Source organism: Pinus tabuliformis, chromosome 1_1, assembly GCF_031772625.1.
Source record: "Pinus tabuliformis cultivar Carrire ecotype Pingquan chromosome 1_1, CPIR1, whole genome shotgun sequence".
Taxonomy (NCBI): Eukaryota; Viridiplantae; Streptophyta; class Pinopsida; order Pinales; family Pinaceae; genus Pinus; species Pinus tabuliformis.
This window is the reverse complement of record NC_142297.1, coordinates 660204300-660230587: the sequence shown is the minus strand read 5'-3', so window position 1 is coordinate 660230587 and position 26288 is coordinate 660204300. Positions and strand designations below refer to the sequence as shown.

Here is a 26288-nt window from a genome sequence, read left to right as displayed (position 1 = left end):
CTTCCATCGATGGTGTCATCATCGGGGTGATCTCCATGGATTTTTTTCAGCGCAGCTCTAATACCATGTTAATTTCTCTTAGGGTGACATTGTTCTTTGTTATGATAGTTGCATTTCATCATAAATACATTAAGTTCACCCCATATCATCATTACTTTATTCAAATCTACTTCATTATTTATCAGCATATGCAATTACATAAAAAGAAACAACATCACCATCATCATCAATGCAACACAATATAAAAGGAACAATAGGAAAAAGTATGCATACACATAGAGACACCAAGATTGGTCCAAGACCAAGGAAACACTATGGGGAAAACCCTTGCAAATCTTCTTCTTCTTAGATCATCATCAAATGATGCAGTAAAAGAGAGTACAATGATCCATAACTTTGTCTATGCAACAAAACAATAATGATACCTATGAAACAGATCTAATCATGCTAGGAATCAGAACCCTCATACTGATGGTTGTAATATACTATCACAAATTGATGTCAATTGTTGTATATTGTTGTCATTGTGTTGAATATTGTTGAGTACTGTTGTCACTGTGTCGAATATTGTTGAGTACTATTGTCACTGTCAATAAGCCCAATACATATGTTTGTAGCGAAAACTAACAAATCAGATCTACAGATATGTATAACAGTAGAGAGAAATCCATATCTACCTGATCAGTGAATTCAATTGAAACCAAGATGTCAAAACCCTAGATTTGAACTGGGTTTCCCTCATCAATATAGTGTGCGAGCGAATGAAACTTCTGGGTCGCTCTCACGAATATAGTATGCGAGCGAATGTGATTGAAGAGTCCCTCCCAGGAGGTCTCTATGTGTGTGACTATGGCACTGAACTGCAAATACCCAAAGTCACTCCCTTGTCGAGCTGTGTGAGCAACTCTGATGTCATGGTCACTCTCGGGACTACTCTGTGCGAGTGACCAGCAACCAGAACCTTCCGACCTGCCTCTAAACACAGAGTCAATCCCATAAGACTTTGTGTCAGTGTCCAAGGGTTTATAGTCACTTTCATAGGTTTGTGTGCCAGCGACTAGAGACCAGAATACCCTGTTTTGTGCCAGCGACTAGAGACCAGAATACCCTGTTTTGTGCCAGCGACCGAGATCCGGAAGACCCTAACCCAAAGCGAACTTTTCGCTTGTAATTTCAAATCCTTGAGCGAACTCCTTCCGTCAAAACTGTGCGAACCAAGACAAAAGAAAATAGAATATGTGTCCAAATGATCTTGAGGCCTCTTCTATTTATAAGATTTCTTGAGGGTTCACTTGGGTTTAAGACTGACCTAAGTAGTTACTCATGTGGTGAGGGTCAACCCATTCCATAATGTATGTATGAATAAAATAATTCATAACTCAACTTTCGCTTAACCAAATTGGGCGATCTTTAGGTCAATATTGGTCCTCTTGAAAAGAGGAATCCAATGGAATCATTATCTTGGTCATTTGAGCTATCCAAGGTGGAATTTTACCGTAAAATCCAAAATTAACACCTACCTCTTCCCCTACCTCCTTTGTAGGGGTGCCCACAGTCACGCACCATGTCTGCAACAATCTCTTCCTCAATGCGAGTCGACTCAATTCTGATTCCGTCTGTGGGTTGTTGCGAATTTGAACAACAATTTCTCTAGGAGCTGAGCCATTAGCGTGATGTTCATCCTGCCATGTTGCAGGACAAGTGTACCTGTCCAATTGATATCATAATTGTAAATGGAGGGTGGTCTTGCCACCTGCTGCCTGTCTCGAACCTTATGTGTTGTGGAGGGCATGCTAATGGCGTTGTCAAAACCTTGAGTCCTTATTCTAGGTGGCATTCATGGGGGACAGTTAATGCCTTGAATTCGTCATCTAACACTCAGATCCAAAAAAATTAATGTAAATCATTTCATCTAAATTAATGAAAATAATTTATAATATTAAAGTTTTACAAATAAGAAAACAAGTTAAATAGAGTTAAAAAAAAAACAAAAAACAAAAAACTCCATAATTAAATATGTTTGACTTAAAAAAAATCTTAAAATTAGTGATATTCAAATTCCTAAAAGCAAATAGAAACCTTAAAAATGAATATTAATACTGTAACTGTAAAAAAAACCCTCAATTTTAAAATCATTAAATCATAAAAAAAAAAAAGTTTACATCTCTACTATGTGAAATGTCTAATGTATATGAATAATAGCAAATTTGATAATAAACTATGTGTGATGTCTATGTACATGAATACTAACAAATTTGATAATAAAATAAAAAAAATAAAGATAAAATATACCTTTGTTATTGTATTTTTAAACTTTTCCTATTATCAAAATTTCCTCTTATATTATTTTCACTGTCAGAGCTATTTAGATCTCATTTAAGAGAACAATGTTCTTCCCAAAATCTCTGAGTCAAGAATATTTCTGCTACATAAGCAACATTAATTTCCAAATTCTGGTTTGATAACTACGAAAGAACATGTTTTGTTGCAATTTTTTCCAACTAAGAGTAAAGGATTCCTTACAAAGTCAGCAAACCCATGTACTGGGAGTTGGATATGGATAAAATGATGTCATCCTCACACGGTCACTGACTTCACACCCTCTTACTTTTCACCCTCATGGATTTGGCAGTGGCAGCCATGGATTTCAGCCCATTCTTGTCAACTCTTCCATTTCCAAACAACACAAAATTCATGAATAACAAATCCAATTCGACACCTATTCATATTCTTGCAAAAGGCCATGGAAATGTTGCTGCTACTACAGCAAAATCAACACAGAAACAGAGCTTCAAAACCCTACACGGCGACAATTTGCATATAAATTTTAAAACCCTTGATTACGTTTCAATGTTGCAGGAATGCACTGACACCAAACAACTCGAGCAACTCCATGCCGAAATACTGAAAAATGCTCTTTATCGTAACAAGTTTTTCACCACCAAGCTTGTGGGTTTGTATATCATGTTGGGATCCATGGAGGATGCACGCAAAGTGTTTGACAGAATACGTAAGCGAGATGTTTTCTTGTGGAATGTTATGATCAGAGGGTATGCCAAGATGGGTTCCTATGAGGAAGCCATTGCATTGTATGATCAAATGCAGGAGGCAGGCCTAAAGCCCGACAACTTCACATTTTCATTTGTACTAATGGCGTGCGCCGGCCTGTTGGCTTTGGAAGAGGGTAAGCGGATTCATGATGACATAAGTATGGCTGATTCAGAGTTTGATGTTTATGTTGGGAATGCCCTGTTGAACATGTATTGCAAATGTGAATGTTTGGAGGATGCACGCCAAGTGTTTAACAAAATGTCCGAACGGGATGTGGTGTCTTGGAATGCAATGATTGTTGGGCATGCTCAAAATGGATGTGCAGGTGAAGCTCTAAGGTTTTTAAGTAAAATGAGGACGGACAATATCATGCCCAACTCGGTCACCATGGTCAGTGTGCTTCCAGCTTGCGCTCAGTTAGCAGATCTGCATCAGGGCAAGTGTCTCCATGCTTATATAATTAGAATTGGATTTGATTTGGATGTTGTCATGACCACTGCACTCATAGATATGTATGCCAAATGTGGGAGTGTGGAGATTGCTTGCCGTTTGTTTGAGAAGATGGGAAGGAGAGATCAGGTTTCGTGGAATGCTATGATTGCAGGGCATGTTCAGAATGGATATTCTGGCAAAGTCTTGACACTTTTTAAGCAAATGCAACAGACCGGGACTAGGCCAGACACGTTCACGATGGTGAGTGTGCTCACGGCATGTGCCTACTTAGGGGCTCTGCAACAGGGGAAGTGGATCCATGGTTATGTAATCCGAAGGGGTTTTGATTTGAATGTTTTTGTAGGGACTGCACTTATAGACATGTATGCTAAATGTGGTGGTTTAGAGTTTGCTAGTGAAGTGTTTGACAGAATGCATGAAAGAGATTTGTTTGCATGGAATGCCGTCATTGCTGCATATGGAAGGCATGGGCATGGCCAGAATGCTCTTGCACTTTTTTCTCGAATGCTAGTGGCAGGCTTGAGGCCAAACCACATCACTTTTACACATCTTTTATCAGCTTGTAGTCATGCTGGCCTGATTGATGAGGGCTGGCATTACTTCAATCTTATGGATCATGATTATTGCATTACACCCAGGTTGGAGCATTATGCATGCATTGTCGACCTTCTTGGTCGCGCTGGTCATCTGGATGAGGCCGTTGACTTTATCAATAAGATGCGATTAGAACCTGATACTATTGTGTGGGGTGCTCTGCTTGCTGCTTGTAGAATTCATTGCAATATTGAGCTTGGACAGCGTGTGGCCGAACACCTTTTTGAGTTAGAACCTGAAAATGCAGGATGGCATGTACTGCTCTCCAACATCTATGCTGCGGCTGGCAGGTGGGATGATGTAGCAAAGGTGAGAACTGTAATGAAAGATGGGCAATTGAAAAAGACGCCAGGATGCAGCTTGATTGAGCTTGATAACACTGTTCATGCATTCTATGTGGGGGACGGATCACATCCTCAATCAGAGAATATCTATGCAATGTTGGATACCTTGTCTGGGCTGATGAAGGAGGCAGGGTATGTGCCTCGCACTGATTTTGTGCTGCATGATGTTGAGGAGGAGGTGAAGGAACAGATGCTTTCAAGCCACAGTGAAAAACTGGCCATTGCTTTTGGGATTTTAAGTACAAGCCCAGGGATCCCTGTTCAGATCATGAAGAACCTTCGTGTTTGTGCTGACTGCCATAATGCCACCAAATTTATCTCCAAGATTGTTCGACGAGAAGTTGTTGTGAGGGATGCAAACCGTTTCCATCATTTCAGGAATGGATTGTGTTCTTGTGGGGATTACTGGTGATCCTAGCAAGCAGGCAAATATAATTAAGATCCCAATAACTTCATTTTGTCCATTCTGCAGCAGTTTTGTTACACTTAATATAACGCCTCTTAATTCAATTATATATCAACCAATTATAATGAATCATCTTGGTTTGGTTCATGCCAAATCTTCAGTCCGTCTGGTAAAATTGGGAGATGCTGGCCCAAAGTGATTCCTTTGCTAGTAATTGCAATGGAGGTCAAAGTTTCCATCAAATTTGGATTGCTGCTAGCTATGTCACCTAACATGATGATGTGGGACGCAGAGGACACGTCTGACATGATACCAAGGATATATATAAAATAACAAATTAGTGATTTACACATTAAAAAGGAAATATAGACAAAGATTCAAAAAAACTAAAACATTTACATGATGATGATACAAATTCAATCATATAATTTTATAATTAGTTATTACTTAATATTTACTGGTACTACATCAATGATGATCAAATGATAAATATGCAAGAAATTAGAACCATAAACTGTAGTTTTCTCATTGAGTCATCAAAATCAAATGTATTACATAGACACTGAGTCATTGCTACTATAAGTGGAATGCCAATGGCCAATACAAAATAGGGCATATTAGAATTGTAGATGGAAGAAACTTATAACTCATGACTGTTGATAGTCCTCCATGTCAGAATAATCAAAATCAACATCATTACCACTACTTTATCTTCCTTCATCTTCCTTTATCTTCCTTCATCTTTCTCAATAGGGGCATTCCTCCTTTTCCTCTAAGCTTTTCTAGCTGCCCTTGTTGGTTGAGCATTGATTTTTGTAGAATGAAAAAGAAAATAGAATGCTATAAGAAAAAAATTGAAGACATGTGGACATATCCTCTTGCCTAGCACTTGCAATCTCTTCAACGCCACACTAGAACCCTTAGCTACACTCCAAAACCCCTTAACGATCCAATCTATTGAGTGAAATGAGTAAAAAAAGGTGGATAGGTCGCCTATTTAGTGTTTTTTCCTAGGACACATGTCCTAAACTTGGGACATGTTTACATGTTGAACATGAGTTTGGCATGTGTTTTGTGAACATGACTCATGTCCAACATGTGTCATCACAAATCTATGTTCCTCATGTGGGCCTTGTGCCATAAGACCCCCTAGGGGTGTGACTAGTGACTTAGGCTATTAGTGTTATGTTGGTATCCCAAGCTTTTTTTTCGAGGGGAGCAGGGGGGAGTAGGGGTGTGGTGAGTGGTGGTGTTGGTGGGGGGAGGATAAAACCTAGAATTGTTGCATATCCATGAATTCAGGATATAATAGTTAATACTGGGCTTGATGGTTAAGAACATGTGTTTCCTTCTAAGAGGTCATAGGTTCAAGTCTAGAGGATGGAGTGCGGGCGAGGGGTTGATGGTGGGGCTGGGGGTATGTATGTATACCTATGTAGACTTTAGCAGTCTAACTGTTGTGCAGAAGGGGGACCTTCCCTCAAACAATGGGGTCTCATCCACCAATTTGGTGTTTGGCTTGGCCATGATCTTAAAATTAAATTATTATTAGTAGTAGAAGAGACACTACAAGTTGGTTTGTGTTGGGGAACATGTGATAGGTGATGGTTTATAGGCATGTTGATTAGTCTCTACATCCTTGGTAGCATCAACACACTTCTCTATCGTCTAGGGCTTGCTAAAGTTGATCTTGAGAGAATTTGCAAAATCCTATGGATCCTTTGAGAATCAATGCAGGGACAAATCTCAAGCTACATGTAAGTATTTTCAAATTTCTCCCCCCTTTTGTAACAAATGAGTTCATGATAGGACTCTTTGAATAGAAAGAAGACTTTCAAAATCCCCTATATTAAACTGGCTAAAAATCCTTATACCTTTGATGAAGCAATAATCAAATAGGGTATAGGACCTATTGCCCATGTTCTATTTATGAGATACAAGGTCAATTTTAATACCATATTTGGATATGATATATATGCTCAACCAATTGTAGTTGATATATGGGATGGGATGAAGACACTTTATTGGTCACATTGTAGTGTGGGTTAGGTGTGAACTATGAAATATTCCCCTTTCATCAACACATTGATTCATGAGGTGAACTAAACACAACAGTTGTTGATCAAGTAGCAATATTGCTAGTTGTTGTTGAAGTATATATTTATAAGTAGATGATGTAGTTTAAGAACACATCGAAGGGGATTAAATTACTTCCAAGTGAAATTATTTCCATATTTTACCACATTTCAGCAAGCTCAATGCACATGCTTATGCGCTTATCCTTTCCTTTAAATCCCTATGCACTTATCCTTTCCTTTAAATCCCTTAACCCTATTGGGTAGGATAAGCACAATCTAGCCTTCTCATGCCTACTTTCTCCCAATGACCACATTTCATACTCTCATGGTATCTAACTATGTAGAGAATTTCACATAAAGGGAAGCAAAATGACTAGACAACATTTATATCCTTATTAGCCAAAGGAAGAGGTATTAATTTATGTCAAATTCACTCACGAAAAGTAGATTGAAACTAAGACAAGTGTGAGATGCTTTATTACTAAAATGGTACACATATTAGTACATTTTCACAAGTCCCTGGTTTTCGTCTTTCAAGAGGTCTCTTAGACTTCTCATGATTGTTGTCATTCACTTGAGGCTTTTCGCCTTCCTCACAAGTGAATGTGCCAAATTTACATAGCCCCAAAACAATTATGTTTCCAACGCCCCCCCCCCCCCAATCTGAAGGGGTGTATATGAGTCCAATAATAGTGCTAAAATACAAAGGTGGATAGCAGCCAATGGTTGGATGTGCTCTTTGAAATGGTGGTTTAGGGAAGACCACAAACCAAATGAAGTAGTAAAAGCCAAAGTCTTCTACCAATAGTGGATTAAAGTTAAACCACCAACTCTGGAACTTGGCTTGAAGCAATTCCTAAAACAATTTTGAATCCGGCTAGAAGTTGAAGTCTTGTGCGAAGTGGAAGTGCTCCTTGATGATGGTTTAAACTATATGAACACAAACTGATGAGATGGGTAGTAGAAGTCGAAGTCTTTTGCTTGTGGTGGTTTACGGATGGCCACCAACCAAATCATGATCATGGAACATGACCACAAGGCTCTTTGGTCCCTGATGATGGATGGACTCACCATCCCAAATGTTGGATGGATCACAAATATTACACAGTTCTCTTCTGGAAATCTCCAACAACAACATGAGCCTATTTCTAGCTACAACTTTGACTCTAGCTCTGAATGACTCTTGTTGCATGCTCTAGTGCAGCTTGTGGCACAAGTTCACTTGATATAACTTCAAAATTAGCCGCTAACTACCAATTCCTTACCTATTAGATACAAGGTGAGAAGATGCAGATCTCTCCACTGCACAATGTGTCAATACTTGCGAATGAATGTTGTGGCATGCCCGATATGTCTTCTTGGTTGTTGAATACCATTTCCAAGAAGTGATCTATTTGAGGTGAACCTTTGCCCTTGCAAGAGCCTTGTGTCTAGAACATCTATCTGAATAATGAATATGTTTTCCACAATGCTCACAAGGGTGAAGATTAAACATTGATCTTTCATGTGGCCAACTCAAACACAATGTTGGCATTTGAGAATTTGAAGTGGATGTGGACGTGGAAGAGGAGCATGTGAAAATGAGTTGTCTTGAAAAAACCCAACAACCTAAAACTTGATTGATTTGGAGTAGTTTGGAAGATGAAAGGTCACTTCGCTTTCATATCCAAGGCTAGTACGATGCTTATTGTTGATGTCTTCTTTCCAAGGTCTAATAATGGGCTTGGGAAGTGCGAGCAAAACCTCTCATGTTCATGTGAATTTTCATTTGAAATGGCATCATTTTTCTGATCATGTGATGAATGTTGATAAGAGTTTTCTCAAACTCAAAAAAAAAAAAAAAAATCGTTTTGAATAAGAACTAGTTCAGAACGTTGACTCTTTTCTTGTAGTTCATATTCTTAAAGTTGTGATTCAAGTTGGAGAAAATAGATTTTATCATGTGCATGTTGTAAACATATTTGAATATTAGTGAGAATGGATTTGCTAATTTTCACTGTATCATGAACAACAAATTGTATAAGCGTATGTACTAACTCTGTCATGTTATTAATTCTTTCCATTTTATCAACATCTCAAAAAAATGAAGGGTGTCAACTTCAATCGAAAATGCACCTATCTATAATGCAATTCAATTGATTTTCAAGAATGTACACATGAACTTACAAAAAAAACTATTTATAAGCTACATTGATCTTCAGGATGATTGTGACGTCAATTCTTTGAGCAAAAATCACTACAATAATAGTGTGAAGCATCTACTCTCATTAGGCAGCAAAGAGATGCATATTTCAACGTTGCAAAGCAATCAAGGTCCAAAGGCTTCCTGATGAATTTGGTCTTCTATGGAAATACTTAGTTTTAAAAGGGAATTGGATTTAGAATATGAAGACCAAAAATGGATAGCATGCACACCACACTAAATGCCTTGTTGATGAATCCCAAAGTTGGCCTTGATAACCTTAGTGAAATCGCATCCCAACAACACCACTAAATTTTCCAGATGCTAAGATTACAACATAAGGTGGACTGAGAGTAGAAGGAACCAATCACAACAGGTCAGAAATGACATGATCCATTCTGTGTAATTCATGCTTGAGTACATAAGACTCCACTTGAAACTCGAATCTTGCAATTCCATGCAAGTAGTACCAACAACTTTTTATTTCTTCCAATACTCATATGCAATGTTCAATTATCTTGAGTAGTTGCTTTAAAAATCTGAGGTTCACTTGTGATTGCAATCAACTGAGATATTTCCTCAATCTTGTGGACAAGAACATAGTGTTTGGAAAAACACATCACCCATGTTGGAGATTTCCTCGTTAGTTGTAGGAACATCATCAACACCATTGTTTTCTCGTTTTGTTTGTCCTAATGGCATTGCACGAAAGCTCGATTTTGAGCCTCATGAATCACCAACAAAGGAATCAAACATATTATCATTGAACATTATGAAACAAGACCCATAACATTGCTTCAAAATTTAGGAAAACAGAAAAGGAAAATGTGTTCCTAAAACAAAGCCCTTCTCTATTTGACTGTACACAATTTTCAGGTCAATCTGACAAAATCCCCTTGGAATAACCGACAAAAGGACCGAATAACGTAAAATTTATCTCCAAGCCAACTTATTAAAACAAATTTATCAAATATGATCTCTAAATTGGCACAATCCTCAAAAAACACAAGAAAGACACCATTTAAGGAGGGATGGGTTTGACTTGCATATCCACTAGAAATCTGCATGCAACATTGAGAGGTCATGTACTCAATTAGAGGCCTAAATTTGAACCCAAATTTCAATTCAAGGAAGCTCAACATTAGCTTAACCCAACTTGCAACTTATATGAGACACTGAGCTAAAACTAATGGGTGGATAATTGATTGGGTTACTGAAAAAGGTAGATACTGTTAGGTTCCCATATTGTCTATTTTTGACCGTATATTTTGCCATTATATTACCCTCTTCAACCCTTAGTTGAAATCCTTTGCTAGTGTTTTGGCTTAATCACTCCAAAAGGTATAAAGTAACTCTCCTCATTGCTATATGTTTAATTATTCAACACGTAATCATGTTATCTTTATAATTGTTCCCTGAAGTTGATTAAAGTGCTGACCAATTGTTGAAACTGCCTAACTGGCAGGATCACATTTTGCAGTTGCTGAAATAGCGGAAACAGCGCAAACCGTGAAGCTGAAACAACAAGAACAGCATGAACCTCGAAGCTGAAACAGCACGAACAACACGCGCACTTTGAGGAACAGTTGAGATTTGCGTAACAAATCTGCATCGACAAAGGACTCTGACCGATTACTACATTGGTCGTAATGATCATGATCCACATGACTGTAACAATATTTTGTTATCAAGAACCGACTTTCCTATTTTTGGTACAAAAGGGTTGAATCATAATGTATGAAAATCTTTTGTAATAGATGTCTCCTCTATAAAGATGAGACATCTACATTAGAGAGGGGGACGCGGAAAGGAGGGGAACAAGCTGTAACACAGAAACTGTAGTGAAGGGATGAGACTGAATCTCTTTTTGTAATATGGTTTATTGGTAGATGAATACAATTCTGTTCTGAGTATTTTATCTTAGTTTCTGTGTTCTGGGGAATCTTGTGAGAAGGACAGGGCCCACCTTCATCACAAGATTCACCCATCTTCTTTCTATTGTGTGGTGTGTGTGTGATTTCTGTTTATATCACGAGTACTGCTTCTAATGATATTTACTTTTGCTGAAACTCTGTTTTCCTTTTTAACTGATTGATGTTGTATATGAGTGCCTCACCGGTGATTAGGATTTACAGAGTGTATTGGTGAACTGGACAACAGAGGCAGGTGCTGAAAGTCCTTACTCTGAGGATAGGGTCCTGATCCTTTGTTGCAGGACAGCCATCACTTCCTTTTGCAGATTTGTTTCCTTTAAGTTATTTGTTCTTACTTCATTTCTGCAATAGGCTGTAACTACTGTAACTGTTGTAACACAGAGTAGGGATTTAATAGATAGTAGATTGTTTATACTACAGCTTTTAATACCATTAAGATTGAGTACATACAGTACGTAGTCACCTTTGGAATAATAAGACTTTCCCGGGTTGATAATTTATGTGGCACTCGACTGTTTTATTAATAGACAATTAAAGTGACCAACATTTTGGCGCCGTTGCCGAGGAAGGCGACTGAAGATTTTAAGGGTATTAACAATTTTTCTTCAGAAATGCAAGATGAATGAGAGGATGCAAGAAGGTTAACCATTCAGGTGGAAAAGGCAAAGAAGGAGGAAGAAAAATTTTTATTGATGATATTATTTCAAAAGCTGAGACATCTGAGAGGTTAAGCTCTCGAAGGCCACAGACCCAACACTCTTCCCAGACAGACTATCAGACAGAGGAAGTAGTGGGACCAGAGAGGGTTATAGAACCATCAGAATATACTGAGGAACCGGTGGAAGAAGACGAACGACCAGTAGAAGAACCAATAGAGGAAATTAAGGTGGAGGAACTAGTGCAGGACATTGAAATTCCAACAGAAAACTCCGAAGACCGGGCAAGCGCATCAGGAAAACAACCAATGGAGGATAACAATGAAGGACTTTTCGGTGGAGGTCGCAAAATAGAAGGAAGGGGAGAAAATTCTCTTTCTACCCTGGAATTCCCTATTGGATATCTCCTCAGAGGAGCAACTCCTATGAAGAATATCCCACTTTTAGCATTACCCAATTTCCATGGGTTATCCACAGAAAATCCTGATGAATTTCTTTTTGAATTTGATATATTGTGTAGAAGCTATGACTATGTTAACGCTGATCAGAAATTGAAGTTGTTTCCAGCTACATTAAAAGGGAATGCATTAAGATGGTTCATGAGCTTGGGAGCTCATGTGATTACAACATGGGACCAGATGAAGGAGAAATTTTTGGCTAAATACCAAGATTATTGTCGAACAAGAGAAAGGAAGGAGGAATTATTCAAGATGACTCAGAAGGAGGACGAAAGTCTGGAGGACTTCGTGGAAAGGCTACAGTATAACTTACAGCGATCTGATCATCCTGATATGAGTAAGGATATTCTCAAGTCAATATTGCTAAAAGAGGTACGAGATGATTGTTTAGATATGTTGAATATGCTTGGAAAAGGAGACATATCTAAGGAATCCTATGATGAGATTGTCAATCTCTATAAAAGATGTTCGAGAGGAGCAGCAAGCAGACCAAAGAGCAAAGACAGTACATACTCAAGAGTCCAGAAATCAGCAAGTGGAGGAGCAACACGGGTTGAAATAGGTAACTTACTTGAAGAATTTAAAACTGAAACGTTAAGCTCTTTTGCTTCACAAATTGATACCTTGCAGGTTAAAAATAAGCAGGCAGAAGCAGAAGCTACTTTGGCTATTTTCTGCTCTAAATGCAGGGAAAAACACCCACTAAGGGAATGCCCCCTGGACAAGGTACCAATCTGCACTATCTGTGAAAAGGACCATGAGACTCAACAATGCCCTTCTTTGCCAGGAATAAAAGCAGCACTGCAGCCAACTGAAGAAGAAGTTGAAGCAGTGTACCTCCTCACACAGAGAAGGTAATGGCAACCACGAGGACAAGGTACGAATTCTAACATGTCGTTTAATCATTGGAATAATCATCCTCCTTTTCAAACAAATTACCCACCCTTCAATCAAATGCAGTACCCACACTTTAATCAAATGAATTTCCCACCCATGCAGCAACCGAACCCTCCTTTTGTTGATCTTACGATGTGGGATCCCTGGGCTCTACAGCAAACCTATTTTAATCAATGGAACCCAAATTGGATAGCTCCACAGATCCCATTTCCAAACCAATTACCTTAGTATCAACAATCTCTCTCCTTACCATCAAATGCTCCACCAAATAATCAGACAATGATACCCCAGCTGCCTGTACAACCTAACCCCAACACGAATAATAATAAAGCTCTGCAGGTAATTAATGTTCAAAACCAACTGGTTGCCCCTATGCAATGTAATAAAATTCATTTACGCTTTGGAAGAATAGTTGAACCCATCATTGATGACATTACTTCCGATTCTGATAAAGAAAAAATCGGAAAAGAAAAGTCATCTAATGCTGAAACAGTTGGATCATCCTCTAAAAACAATTTTGAAACAGTTGGATCATCCTCTAATAACAATGTTGAAATAGTTGAAACATCCTCTAAAAAGACTGGTGAAGCAGCAGAGCCTCCATTCCCTGAACATTTGGCTCTTACCAAAACACTTGAGCCACCTGCTTTTAATCTGTTAGGAGAGCTGCAGAATTTATATGTTAAAATTCCACTCTTACAAGCACTGAGAGATGTACCGATTTATGCTAGAATTGTTAGAGATATTTGTATTAAGAAACCTGGAAGAAAAGCTAAGGACCCCCTCACAGTTCATGTGATGGGTGATCTAGCTGCTCTAATGTCAGAAAAAAACCCTCCTGTGAAATATGGTGACCCTGGTCATCCTACGGTCACAGTATAGGTGGGAAAAACTTTTGTTTCTAGAGTTCTAGTAGATCTGGGTGCTGCAATAAACATCATGACACTTGAAACTACACAATTATTACAGTTAAAGGATGTAATTAGGGAAACCCCAACCATTTTAGAGCTAGCTGACCGCTCCACAATCAAACCTGAAGGAGTCATTGAAGACTTGATAATTTCAGTCGAATCTTGGAACTACCCAGCTGATTTTGTGGTGTTATAGACCAAAACAAAGTTGGGGGGTCATCCATTGATTTTAGGGAGACCTTGGCTGGCTACAGCAGATGCCTTCATCAGCTGTAGGTCAGGTTCAATGACAATTTCTAATGGATGTGAAATCAAACAGCTTACTCTGTACCCTCATGCTACACCTATGATTAATAATGATAACTCTGTGTGGTTAGATTATGAGGATGATGAGACTCAACCCATCTTGACTGTCGGACAAGCCCTAACTTTTAAAGATTCAAACGAAGATGAATTAATTAGTAGCTTTATTTCTGAACCTTCTTCGGTTAACTCTGAAATACATGATCACTTGAATACAATCTTGGAATCTGAATCATAGCAAAATCTTAGAACTGAAGACTTATCTGAGACATCAGCTGACACCTCCTCCAAAAGTATAACAATCGAAATCGAGCCTGGAAAAACATTAAATATAAACCCTAACCTAACAGATGCTGAAACACAACAGTTAATGAAGTTACTCCACGAGAATAAACAAGCATTCACATGGGATTACACATGAAGGGAATTTCTTCTGAATTATGTACTCATCGTATTTATATTAAAGAAGGATCCCGCCCAGTCTGTCAACCCCAACGACGAATGAATCCCAATTTAAGGGAAATTGTGAAGGAAGAACTTCAAAAACTGTTGAATGCAGGATTTATATATCCTATATCTGATAGTGAATGGGTTTCACCGTTAGTAATAGTACCTAAGAAAAATGGGAAATGGAGAGTCTGTGTGGATTACAGAGCTCTAAATAAGGCTACTCAGAAAGATCATTTTCCCCTACCATTTATTGATCAGGTACTAGATAATTTGGCAGGTAAGAGATTCTTTTCCTTTTTGGATGGATTTAATGGATATAATCAGATCAAGATTGCACCCCAAGATCAGGACAAGACCACTTTTACTAGTCCATGGGGGACTTTTGCCTATAGAGTTCTTCCATTTGGACTATGTAATGCCCCAGCAACATTTCAAAGAGCGGTGATAGGAATTTTTTCTGATATGCTTAATGATTCCTTAGAAATATTTATGGATGACTTTACTCCTTATGGTGTGACTTTTGAAGATGCTTTACAAAACCTTGAAAAAGTACTTAAACGGTGTATAGAAGCACATCTTGCCTTAAGTACTGAAAAATGTCCTATGATGATGAATCAAGGTATTGTCTTGGGACACTTCATCTCATTCCTATGAATTCAAGTTGATCCAGCTAAAGTACAAGTAATTCAGACTCTGCCTATCCCTAAAACACAAACTGATGTAAGAAGTTTTTTAGGACATGTTGGATATTATAGAAGATTTATCAAGGATTTTTCTAAAATAGCTTCTCCTTTGTTTGTGTTACTTATGAAAAATGTTGAATTTAAGTGGACTGATGGTTGTCAAAAAGCATTTAATGAACTTAAACATCAATTGTCTACAACTCCCATTTTAAGAGGACCTGACTGGGCACTCCCCTTTCATATATCCTCTGATGCTTCAAATACTGCAATTGGAGCTGTCTTGGGTCAAGAAGAAAACAATCTTCCATATGCTATCTATTTTATTAGTAAAAATATGACCCCTGCTGAACTTAATTATACAGTCACCGAGAAAGAATTCTTAGCAGTTATTTATGCTATTAATAAGTTTCGACATTATATTACTGGTTACACTACTTTTGTGCATACTGATCACTCGGCCATTAAATATTTAATGAACAAATCAGTTAAAAATGCTCGAGTTACTAGATGGTTATTATTATTACAAGAATTTGATATCAAAATTATAGATCGACTAGGTAAAGAAAATGTAGTTGCTGATTTTCTTTCTCGGTTAAAAACTGATGAAAATATTCCAGTGGATGATTCTTTTCCTGATGAATATTTATTTACAGTATCTTCTCACTCACCTTGGTATGTAGACATTGCCAATTAATTAGTTGCAGGGAAACTACCATCACACCTATCGCACAGAGAGAAAAGAAGGATTGTTCAGCAAAGTGCTAGGCACAACTGGATAAGTGGGTGTCTCTTTCACACAGGACTCAATCAGGAAATTCAAAGATGCATCAGAGAAGATGAAGTTTATGATTTATTGAAAGCTTGCCATGATGGCCATTGTGGAGGGCATTTTGCGGACAAAAGAACAGCACATAAAGTTCTTAAAATGGGTTACTATTGGCCCTCACTTTTCAAGGATGCAAAGAAATATGTTAGGGCCTGCGATAGCTATCAGAGAATGGGCCAGCCTAATCACAGGGATGAAATGCCACTTAATCCCCAGGTAATACTTGAACCTTTTGAAAGATGGGCACTAGATTTTATAGGTCCCATCAATCCTCCATCCAATCAAAGAGTTTATATACTGGTTTGCACAAATTATATGACTAAGTGGGTAGAAGCTAAAGCACTCATCAAAGCTAATGAAGAATCAGTGTTAACTTTTCTATTTGAAGAAATCTTTGTTAGGTTTGGTTTGCCTAGAGAGCTAGTTACAGATGGAGGACCTCCTTTTAGTTCTCATGGCTCCAAAGATACACTCCAGAAATATCACATTAAGCATAAAATGACTACACCTTATCACCCCCAGGCAAATGGGCAAGTGGAAAGTACAAATAAAGTCATAGAAGCCATTTTAACAAAGACAGTCAAGGAGAATAGAAAGGACTGGTTTCAAAGGTTTCTTGAAGCATTATGGGCTTACAGAACTACTTGGAGGAACACTACGAGTTTTTCACCTTATGAATTAGTTTATGGTAAACGTGTTGTTTTTCCTGTGGAATTTGAAATCAAAACCTTAAGGACTGCTTTAGCTGTTAACCTTGATTTGACTGATGCACAGACAGCTAGGGTGCAGCAGCTTCAAGAATTGGATGAAAAGAGGTTGGATTCCATCCATCAAACAACCATGATACAACAGCAAAGAACCAGGTGGCATGAAAAAACTATTAAGCACAAGCAGTTCCAAAAAGGTAATTGGGCCTTACTGTATGACTCCCGTTTTGAAAAATTTCAGGGAAAATTAAGAACAAGGTGGCTAGGACCTTATGAAGTAGATATTGTTTTTCCAAATGGAACAGTCAGACTCCTAACGATTGATGATTCTAGAACACCATTATTAGTAAATGGGTATCGACTTCGTTTGTATAAACAACCTATTTCTAAAGAGGATTTCAAAGCTACTTGCATGACAGAGATACACTGTGCCTTTTTGGGGGAACCGGCTATCCCTCAATGCACTTAATTTCGTGTTTATGTATTTATTTTTAGATTAGATTTCTTAACTAATAATCCCTGTCAAGGGTTGCCATGTTACAATTAATTATTTTGCAGATCTTAGCTTTGGATGGTGGTTGAAAAGAAAAATTCCAATATAGGAAGAATTAATCTGCAGATTGGAAAGCATTGCCATGTCATCCCAGATCATAATTCGTTCCCTCTACCATTTCCCGTTGCCGATACACCATTTCCCGTTGCTGAAACACCATTTCCCGTTGCTGAAACACCATTTCCCGTTGCCGATACACCATTTCCCGTTGCTGAAACACCATTTCCCGTTGCCGATACACCATTTCTCGCTGCTGAAACACCATTTCCCGTTGTTGAAACACCATTTCTCGTTGCTCAAACACCACTTTCCAGTATCGAAACACCAAATCCCACTGCTTAAACACCAATCTTTTCCATTTCCTAAATGTCCCCATTTTTACTCCCGAGAATGAACTATTACTTCAATAGAAACATATCATTCTTTATTCAAAGGAATCAACGATTTATCCTGTTAATAATACCCCTTCACTACTGCCTCTCGTGAATAATAAAAACCTCGTGTATAAAAACCCTCACATCTTACAAACCCTTTCTATAATGATCATTGACCTATTAAGGACGAGATAACACTTTTCAGTGTAACAACCAAAGGTAATTGTAAAGGTATGCATGTTAACATAACCCCAAGAATTTTTCCAACACACCACACATAAAAACGGAAAAAATCGGTAAATAAACATATAGAGAGCTCAGTTCCCCTATGCATACCACATCATAACTCAACCTACACCTTTCCACCTAGTTGTCACTTCAGTCAACTATCCAAATGTTAGGGTAATCGTTCCACACATGGTCCACTCGACAATCCTCTTGATTCAACTAAACGCTACAACAAGTCTTGAGAGTAAGGCATTATTGCAGGGAGCTAAGCCAAGAGAGAGTAAGGCAACATTGCAAAGGGTTAGAGATGAGATTTTCTCTACTCAAGACAATACCAAAAACTCGAGAAAAATGGTCCAACCTTTTCTTAATTGGTATACCATATAAGTGTGTTTTTATCCTTAGGTGATTGGTTCAAATCTAGTAGATAACCCCCTGTATACATGTAGACCAAACAAAGCACACTAACACAGATACATAGGAACAATCACGCTTTCATGAGTGCCAAAGAAACTATTCCCTGAGTATTGTGGAGAAAAATGCTCAATTGATAGGCCATAATGCAGACTGTGTGAACCAAATGAAATAATATGTGTTTCTGCAAGAAAAATGGAGAAAAAGAAATAACTTCGAAGGGGACTCCGTAGAAACTTCTCCCATAGGAAACTACAAATGTTTGTGTGGGAAGAAGTAATTTTGAACACAGAATATAGGGGCATTATACAAGTGGTCCTGACACAAAAACTGACACCATGTAAGAATGAAAATCCAGACACAAAGAATGGCAGACCTAAAAATTGTAGGTGTTTTGAACAATGAGAGTTATGGGGTTGAATGAATGCTCTTCTCTGATACGATGTCAAACTCACTCAAGAATTTTATTTTTATTTTTAAACGGTTCTCACTCGCGAAACTAGACAAAAATTAAGATAATCATGACATGCTTTACTATTCACATAATAATACATTTTCATTGACCATTGGTTTTCATTTTCCAAGAGGTCTCTTAGACTTCTCATCATTGTTAGCATTCACTTGAGGCTTTTCTCCTTCCTTACAAGTGAATGTGCTAGATTAACATAACCCCAAAATAATTTTGTTTCCAACAATTTGTCACTGAAACCCCCTCCCTTGTTGACAAAGAGTTTGAATTAATTCTTGTGTAGCACTTTCTCAAGTTGAACTATCAGCAAGAGGGAGTTAGAGTAACCATGGAGGGATAAGAAATAACTTTAGAATGTATTTATTTCCAATCATATAGCTCTAATTCCAAGTCAACTTTATTTGTTGTTATTGCCTACACTATATTTACATCTATGAATATCATAGTTGATCTTTCAATTTAATTCACAAATTGAATATTCATGTTTTCTGGCCACATCTATTATAAAAATCTAATCCAATGAATACCTATTGGTGGTTTCTACTGAAGATCACGAATAACTATCATATGTTTTCAATAGTTTGACCACTATTTCTCTATTTCTCAAAATTCTTTGATACTTTTAAGTGATATGTAAAAAATTTAAGTTATTTGTCACCTAAGTTTGGTCAATTATATTAAAACTTGATAAATAAAAGATAAAAATATGAAAGATTAGCCCTTGAGATTGAGAATTAAATCCTTGTCTTTAGCAAATACTAAAACATTCACACCATAAAGATAACAATAATATGAATAACCCTTAAGATAGGGTAACACTATCAAATACTCCTCATAGAAGGAGTCATTCCACAAGCCATGCTTTCTAAAAACAATAAATCCAACCCATCTCAATACAATGATACTCACATGCATTTATAATTTTTCATGAGCATCCCATGGGTCTATTCCAATTACCCCTTATTATTATATTCTTTCCTCTTAACTACCTAGTGCGCCTACTTATTAACCATAAAAAACTAATTGAGCTTATTCCACTATTATGGTCACATTATGTTTAACATCCCATTGGGTGCCTCCATATTACATTACATTCCATCTCCCTTCACATGTTTCACCCCTACAACATGGGAATAAGCCATATAATTTGACTTACGTGGTAATGTGGTCGATTGGTACCATGCACGAGCATTCATCCTAGTGAAATGTGGACATGGGGTCAAACTATAACCATTTCTCCTCAATATTGATTATGGTTTCTCTTTGGGATTCTTGTCTTCATTGTGCTGCTCTGGTTTCTCTTTTTGATGCATGTCTTCATTGTGTTACTCTGGTTTCTCATTGGGATTCATGTCTTCATTATGCTACTCTGATTTCTCCATGCATTGCATTTAGCCCTCTATGTGTCTCCATATTGATTGCCTTTCTGGTTTCATGTTGATCTACAGTAAGTTCGTTGACGCCCATGCCATTGGCTTGACAATTATTGTTTCTCTAGGTGGCGTGGGTGATGATATACAACAACCTTGACTATTGATTCTTCTTTCTTTAACTCTTCATCATGTTGTTTCTTCGAGCCATTTATTTCCTTTGCTTTTCTTTCTTTTCTATGTCCTTCATGGGGATTTTCTTCATGTGATTGTTTAGACTCTTCTTTTGATTCAACCTTAGACACTTCATATGATGTGTCATTAAGAATTGCAATTAATGTCCTTGTAGGCACTTATTTAGGTGACTCCTAGGGCCCTTATTATTTAGTATGAGAAATATCGTGCAAAGCAATTTTCTTTTTCTTGTGTGCAAGTTTCAAAAACTTATTTGTACATTAATATTAATCATACCAACTGAGTCCATCCAAGGATATCCCAAAACAATATTCATGTCATCTATATCTATAGCATAAAAATATGAATGCAATACATTTATATCCATTGTAATATTTAAATATTTAAAGATTTCAATAATATCACTCTCAATCAGTGTGCTTTGAGTACGCTTTGCAAGAACTTGCTCTCTTTTAGCCAAGTTAATATTGATGAATATATGCTTGCAACAGGGGTTAATAAAAACAATGATCTTCTCTTATTGAACAAATTCACCATTTCCTCTAGCTAAGATTTGGAAAGGAAGCAGATGAAGAGGAGTTTGGGAGGAATTGTTGATCGATCTTGCATTCCTACAAACTATTGACACAATCTGACTAAAAGATGAATCAAGCCCCCTCCCACAGAACTAGCCATGAATGACAATGTAGAAGAAACCCTAATAAAGAACTAAAATTTAAAGAAGGATATCCACCTCTTAGAAGAAGGACATGGATGTCATAATTAGCAATACATTCAATTTTGAATTTGTTTAAGGGATCTAGGTATCGGATTTGAGATGTCTCTTTGTGTAAAATCTTAGCCCAACCATAACTCCTTAAAATTAGACCCTGGGGACTATCCAAATCATGTTTAGAGACAGTTTGGTCAAAAAATGTATTTCAATATGTAAAATTTCACTGCTAAGTGTATAATATTTTGTTTTGATAATAGAAGTTACAATTATGTTAAATAACATGTTTATTATTAAATTAAAAAATTGGTATATTTTGTTGGTTATTTTTCTATAACAAAAAATTGTCTTATCAAAATTTTTAAAAGTCGAAAATTTATAATAACTAAATTTACATATTTATCCCGAAGGTGTTTTATAAGGGGGAATTCCCACACCTACCTTCATTGTCTATCCATAGTGAATCCATTGATGACACGTATTGTCAAATATGATTGGCTTATGCCAGCCTTGTTGTTGTGTCCTCTGATGAGAAAATATTTCCCGACTGGGCAAAAGATGTGGAGGATTGTGCCTAATAATTCAAAGTAGATATTAAATGTGGAAGAGCAATAACTCCTCACTGAAATCCAACATTGTGATCATGCACAGAGCCCCCAAGGGAACTGTCAACAAATTTGTTGGTATAAACCGCCAGACAATCGCAATGTTGAAACCTACAAGCCTCCCAAGCAGCAAGTGCATCATAGGTGATAGGCTCTTACACCTCAAAATAGGGTTGCATTGCAAGTCATAAAAAATCGTAGATGACTAGGTGTTACACTAAAATTTGTCACCATGACTATTTGCAGTTAGTATGGCTCCATCAACTGTCATACTATCCTCCTTGGCAAGCCTCATACCTCTGCTCCTCATGTCAAACTCCAAAAAGAGAGAAAGTCCTTAAAATGTCAATTAACTCTGGTTACGCAGTTTCTCTTAGCCTTACCTGCGTGTACGCACCCCAAGTTCACAATACCTGCGTACTTGTACGCTCTGTCTGTAAAGGGGTGGGTGCGTACTCCTGTAAAGGTCAAAAGGCGCAAGTTTCACTTCAAAAAAGTTACTTGTGGTCATTTCTAGAGCATTCTAGAAGCTTGTTTGACGTGTATTGAGCGCCTTCAGATGGTTCATGTATCCCTATGAAAGAGGAACTTATCCCATCAAGAGGGGAGCTATCCCATTCAAAGAGGGGCTTATCCCATTGATGGTGGACCTGATTAAATTCCTCTAAAGCACTATAAATACAGGCATTGGGCCAGAGGGAGAGGAGGTTGAAAACTGGACATTCCTAAGGGCAGATGCTGCTGGAATTAGGACTCCCTTATAGAGCTTGAGAGGAGAGATTCCCATCCTTTCCTAGCCTTATTTGGAAGTGGGTGAGCTGATCAAAGTAAAGGAAAACTCTTGCTGGACCCTAGTAGGGACCCGCACAACACCAAGGCTCAGGTTGTAATGGTTTCTTTTGTTTCCACTTAATACAATTAAGCTCACTTTTCTCAACATATTGTTATACATGATTTGTTTCATATACTCCTTGGTCTGTATGATGAATATGTTTTATTTTATAAGTTATTCAGGTGCTATGTAATTTTTTGGCTTGTTAGTGAATGCAGGTTTCGAAGAGAAGGAGGAGCTCATCCGGATCGGCGAGGCTGGTGTTATAGACATTTTTGTGCCTCGCGTCAAGGAGCACGGAATGTCAATAATTACAGGGATCCTCAGTCCCTAAACATGTTGTTCTTACCCCTAAAAGAACAAGGTCATCAAACAACAACGCTTCCAATCAGTTCTCCACCTGAAAACACTTCAAAACAGGCTTATTTTGGATCATGTCAGCTGCTTAACTGAGCTTCTGCGCTGTATTGCAACTGTCCCACTCTGTACCTGCGCTGGAATTCAAAAGTAATGAAGGCTACCTGCGCTGGGCGAGATTGGCCAAGTGGCACAGTCATCCTGCAAGGTGTCAGCTGCCCAGGAAGCTTCCAAACTGACACTTGGGTCATGAGATTCGCCCTGTGATGAGTAAGAGGTACTTGATCACCATGTGTAAGCAAGGATCTCCAAGTGGACACAGGAACTGAAGATTAACTGAAGAGGGAGAGGACACAAGGCAGCTTCATGTCAGTCTCAAGCTGACTCATCCTTTCTTCTTCTACCCTATATATAGAGCTCTTCTATGAGGTCTAGGGAGGCTGGAATTTTGGTTTAAGCAAGGAGGTGCTGTTGGTTTGCAGTCAGAGCTATTGGGTGATTGTTTTACTAGAGGTGAAGAGGAGAGTTCTTGCTGCCGAGGAGGTGCTGCGGGATTGGAGCCATCATTGGTTGTAACTTCCTCTGGAACCCTGTTACTTTCTATCAATAAAGTTTGCATGTTCTCCTATATACTTGTTTTACATAGATGCTTTGTGTTTACATGTATATTTGATGCACCCTAATCCATGCTTCAGTTATGAGTACATGTATCTTGTAGTTTGCTCTCTTGTTTTGTGCAGGATCTGTATGTAGCTGGACCGGCTAGGAGAGCAAGGAGCTGGGAACGAGATACAAGGAGAGAAGAGCAAGGATCGACTAAGCGAAGGACACCAGGTTGGTTGACCTTCTTTCATTCTCTCTGTACTTGCATAAAGGGAAACAGTAAAACTTTACTTTCAGTTGTTGCTAAAGACTGTCACCTTTAGAGTAGGGATAGTGTCATCCGCATCGGATACTTTTCCCCACAACAAACTGGCGACTCCGCTGGGGAGATCCTAGTATCTTGTTGTTGTAGTATTTTTCTATTCATTTCTTGAAGAAAAGAGTACCGAATCGAAAAGCTTTTGACTATATCAAAAGCGAAGTAGAGGGTTTTGCTACTCTTGCTCCTTTGCTGAGCAAATTCAAGATTTAATGAGCTAATCTACAGATGAATCTTTACTCTTTGTGATAGATCTTCATCCTCTTGATCATCCCTTAGCCTGTACTTAACCCATAGCATTTTATTTCAGCAAAAACAGTACATTTTTGAGCTTTTTATGACCCGGAATTCTTAGCAGACGTAACTCTCGTAAGTCAGTGCAGGTTGTCCACAGGCAGTCTGCATTACAGCGCAGGTGCTCCCTTCGGGAACTGCGCTGAGAGTGAAACTGACAGACCAGTGCCTGCGCTGGTCCAGTTAGCCTTAGTCTAGCTCAGCTCTTCCTTTGTGTCTTGGCCCTGTTTGCACTTGATTTTGGCTGATTGCTTGCTGGTTGTTGTACTTGCTGTAGACCACTTCTCCTTGACATTATTCCGCCTCAGTTGTGTGATGAAATTGTAAACGTTCTTTCAGTATTTCTTGTTTCAGTTACAATTTCCCATTGTGAAAAGCGAACCTAGTAGCTGTGGCCTCTTAGATCCTGAGCTGTAAAAGTATCTTTGCGATCTTATGAGTTAGTGTTATTACTGTTCATGGCTGTTTGAGTTGGTTTGTTTTTCACTTTATGGTTTGAATTCATACATTTTTAGTGTAAAACAAGTACCTGTAAAGCGTCTTTTCATTTAGACAATACTTGTTTGTTTACACTTCAAATTGAATTCGAAAGTCATACAACAGTTTTCCTTTTGTTAGCATCAACATTAAAGGAAAAGAAAAGAAATACGTGCATCTTGCATTTGCATTTCTGATAAGTTTGGGTGTCTGATCTAGGAGAAAGTGCATTAGTTTGTGCTTTGTGCTCTGTGTGGAAAGATATTGTTTTTCTCTCCCCTCAGTAGTTAGGATTTTCAAAGCTAAAAGGATTGTGAAAGCTTGCTTATCATTTTAGCTGCATTTAGGAATTTGTACCAATACATCTCGTGGTGATCCTGAAAGACAAACTGATAAAAAGATCAACTTAAAATATATTGAATGAATCTAAAAACGCATTGTAACATAACGCTCACAATAGAGGTCTAGGTAGAGATGTGTTCCGGCGTCGTTAAACGTAGTGACTGTCGATCTCTACGAAGGTGGGTGATTCCTCCTGAGGGACGATAGCACTAATACGGATTTGAGCTCCCGCGTACCGTCGCGTATATTGGGAGACCCCTATAGGCAATTATCCTTTATCCTTAGGAAGCCGTGTCGACCGCCCTACTGATCGCGATGCAGTGAACACAGCATTCACGAAGATCGACCACCCGTACCGTAAAACGTATTCTGTGGTTTCGCGAAAGGTTTGGCACACCCTCTGCCTAGATCTCCAGAGCAGTTTCTTTTGGCTCTTTTCAAACTCTATAATTGAAAAGGTCCAACCGAGCATTTGTCACTTCGGGCTCGTTAATACATCGAAGGCGACTAGAGTCATCTTTAGCTTTTTCTCGACTCTTAAAACATGAAAAAGCAAAGTTGTGTCTAAAAGCGTCTAATAAAATTCATTCAATACGGAAACATAATTCCCCTTTTTTGTATTTTAGTTGATCAAGTAATCCGCAATCGTGGAGGAAAGTCAATTAAAACCCCGTCGTTCAGGGAGGCTTGCGAGTCAACCACCTTTGTCCCCGGAACCGAGAGTAGTACGGGCAAAGCGATCTCGCTGGACCAGGTCAAAATCTCCTTTTAAAGTTAGAACGGAAGTTCCAACAACATCTGAGATTCTGGTCACTCCCAATATTTCTGGAATCCCTGCCTCTATTGAAGAAGTTCAACAGCAACAGAAGGACAGTTGTACTGATCCTAGTCTGAAAACAAGTACTTGCATAACTGAACCAGTTCCATCTGAAACCGGTCCACAGAGTCTTGTTGTTCAAACAACTGTCGCTGTCGAAGAAACCCCTTCTTCGGCACCAGAAATCTTTTACGGACCTGACGGTCTGCCTCTTCCTCCTGGTCTGATTGCAATAGAAGAAATTGTAGAGGACCAGCAAGCAAATACTCCAATTCATTTTGGAGTAGGTACCGCTCTTTTTCCTTCTGCATCAGAAGTTTGTCTATCGCCACAAGAAGTTCCTGAAGAATCGTTAGGAAGTTTATTGGATAGACTTAAAATGTCTGAACAACCG

The 26288-nt window shown here is 38.3% G+C and overlaps 1 pseudogene; it reads left to right on the top strand.

Annotated features, from left to right (window-relative positions):
- The first annotated feature begins 2386 nt into the window (after nt 1-2386).
- Nucleotides 2387-4952, top strand: LOC149215124 (pentatricopeptide repeat-containing protein At3g12770 pseudogene; annotated as a pseudogene).
- Nucleotides 4953-26288: the final 21336 nt, after the last annotated feature.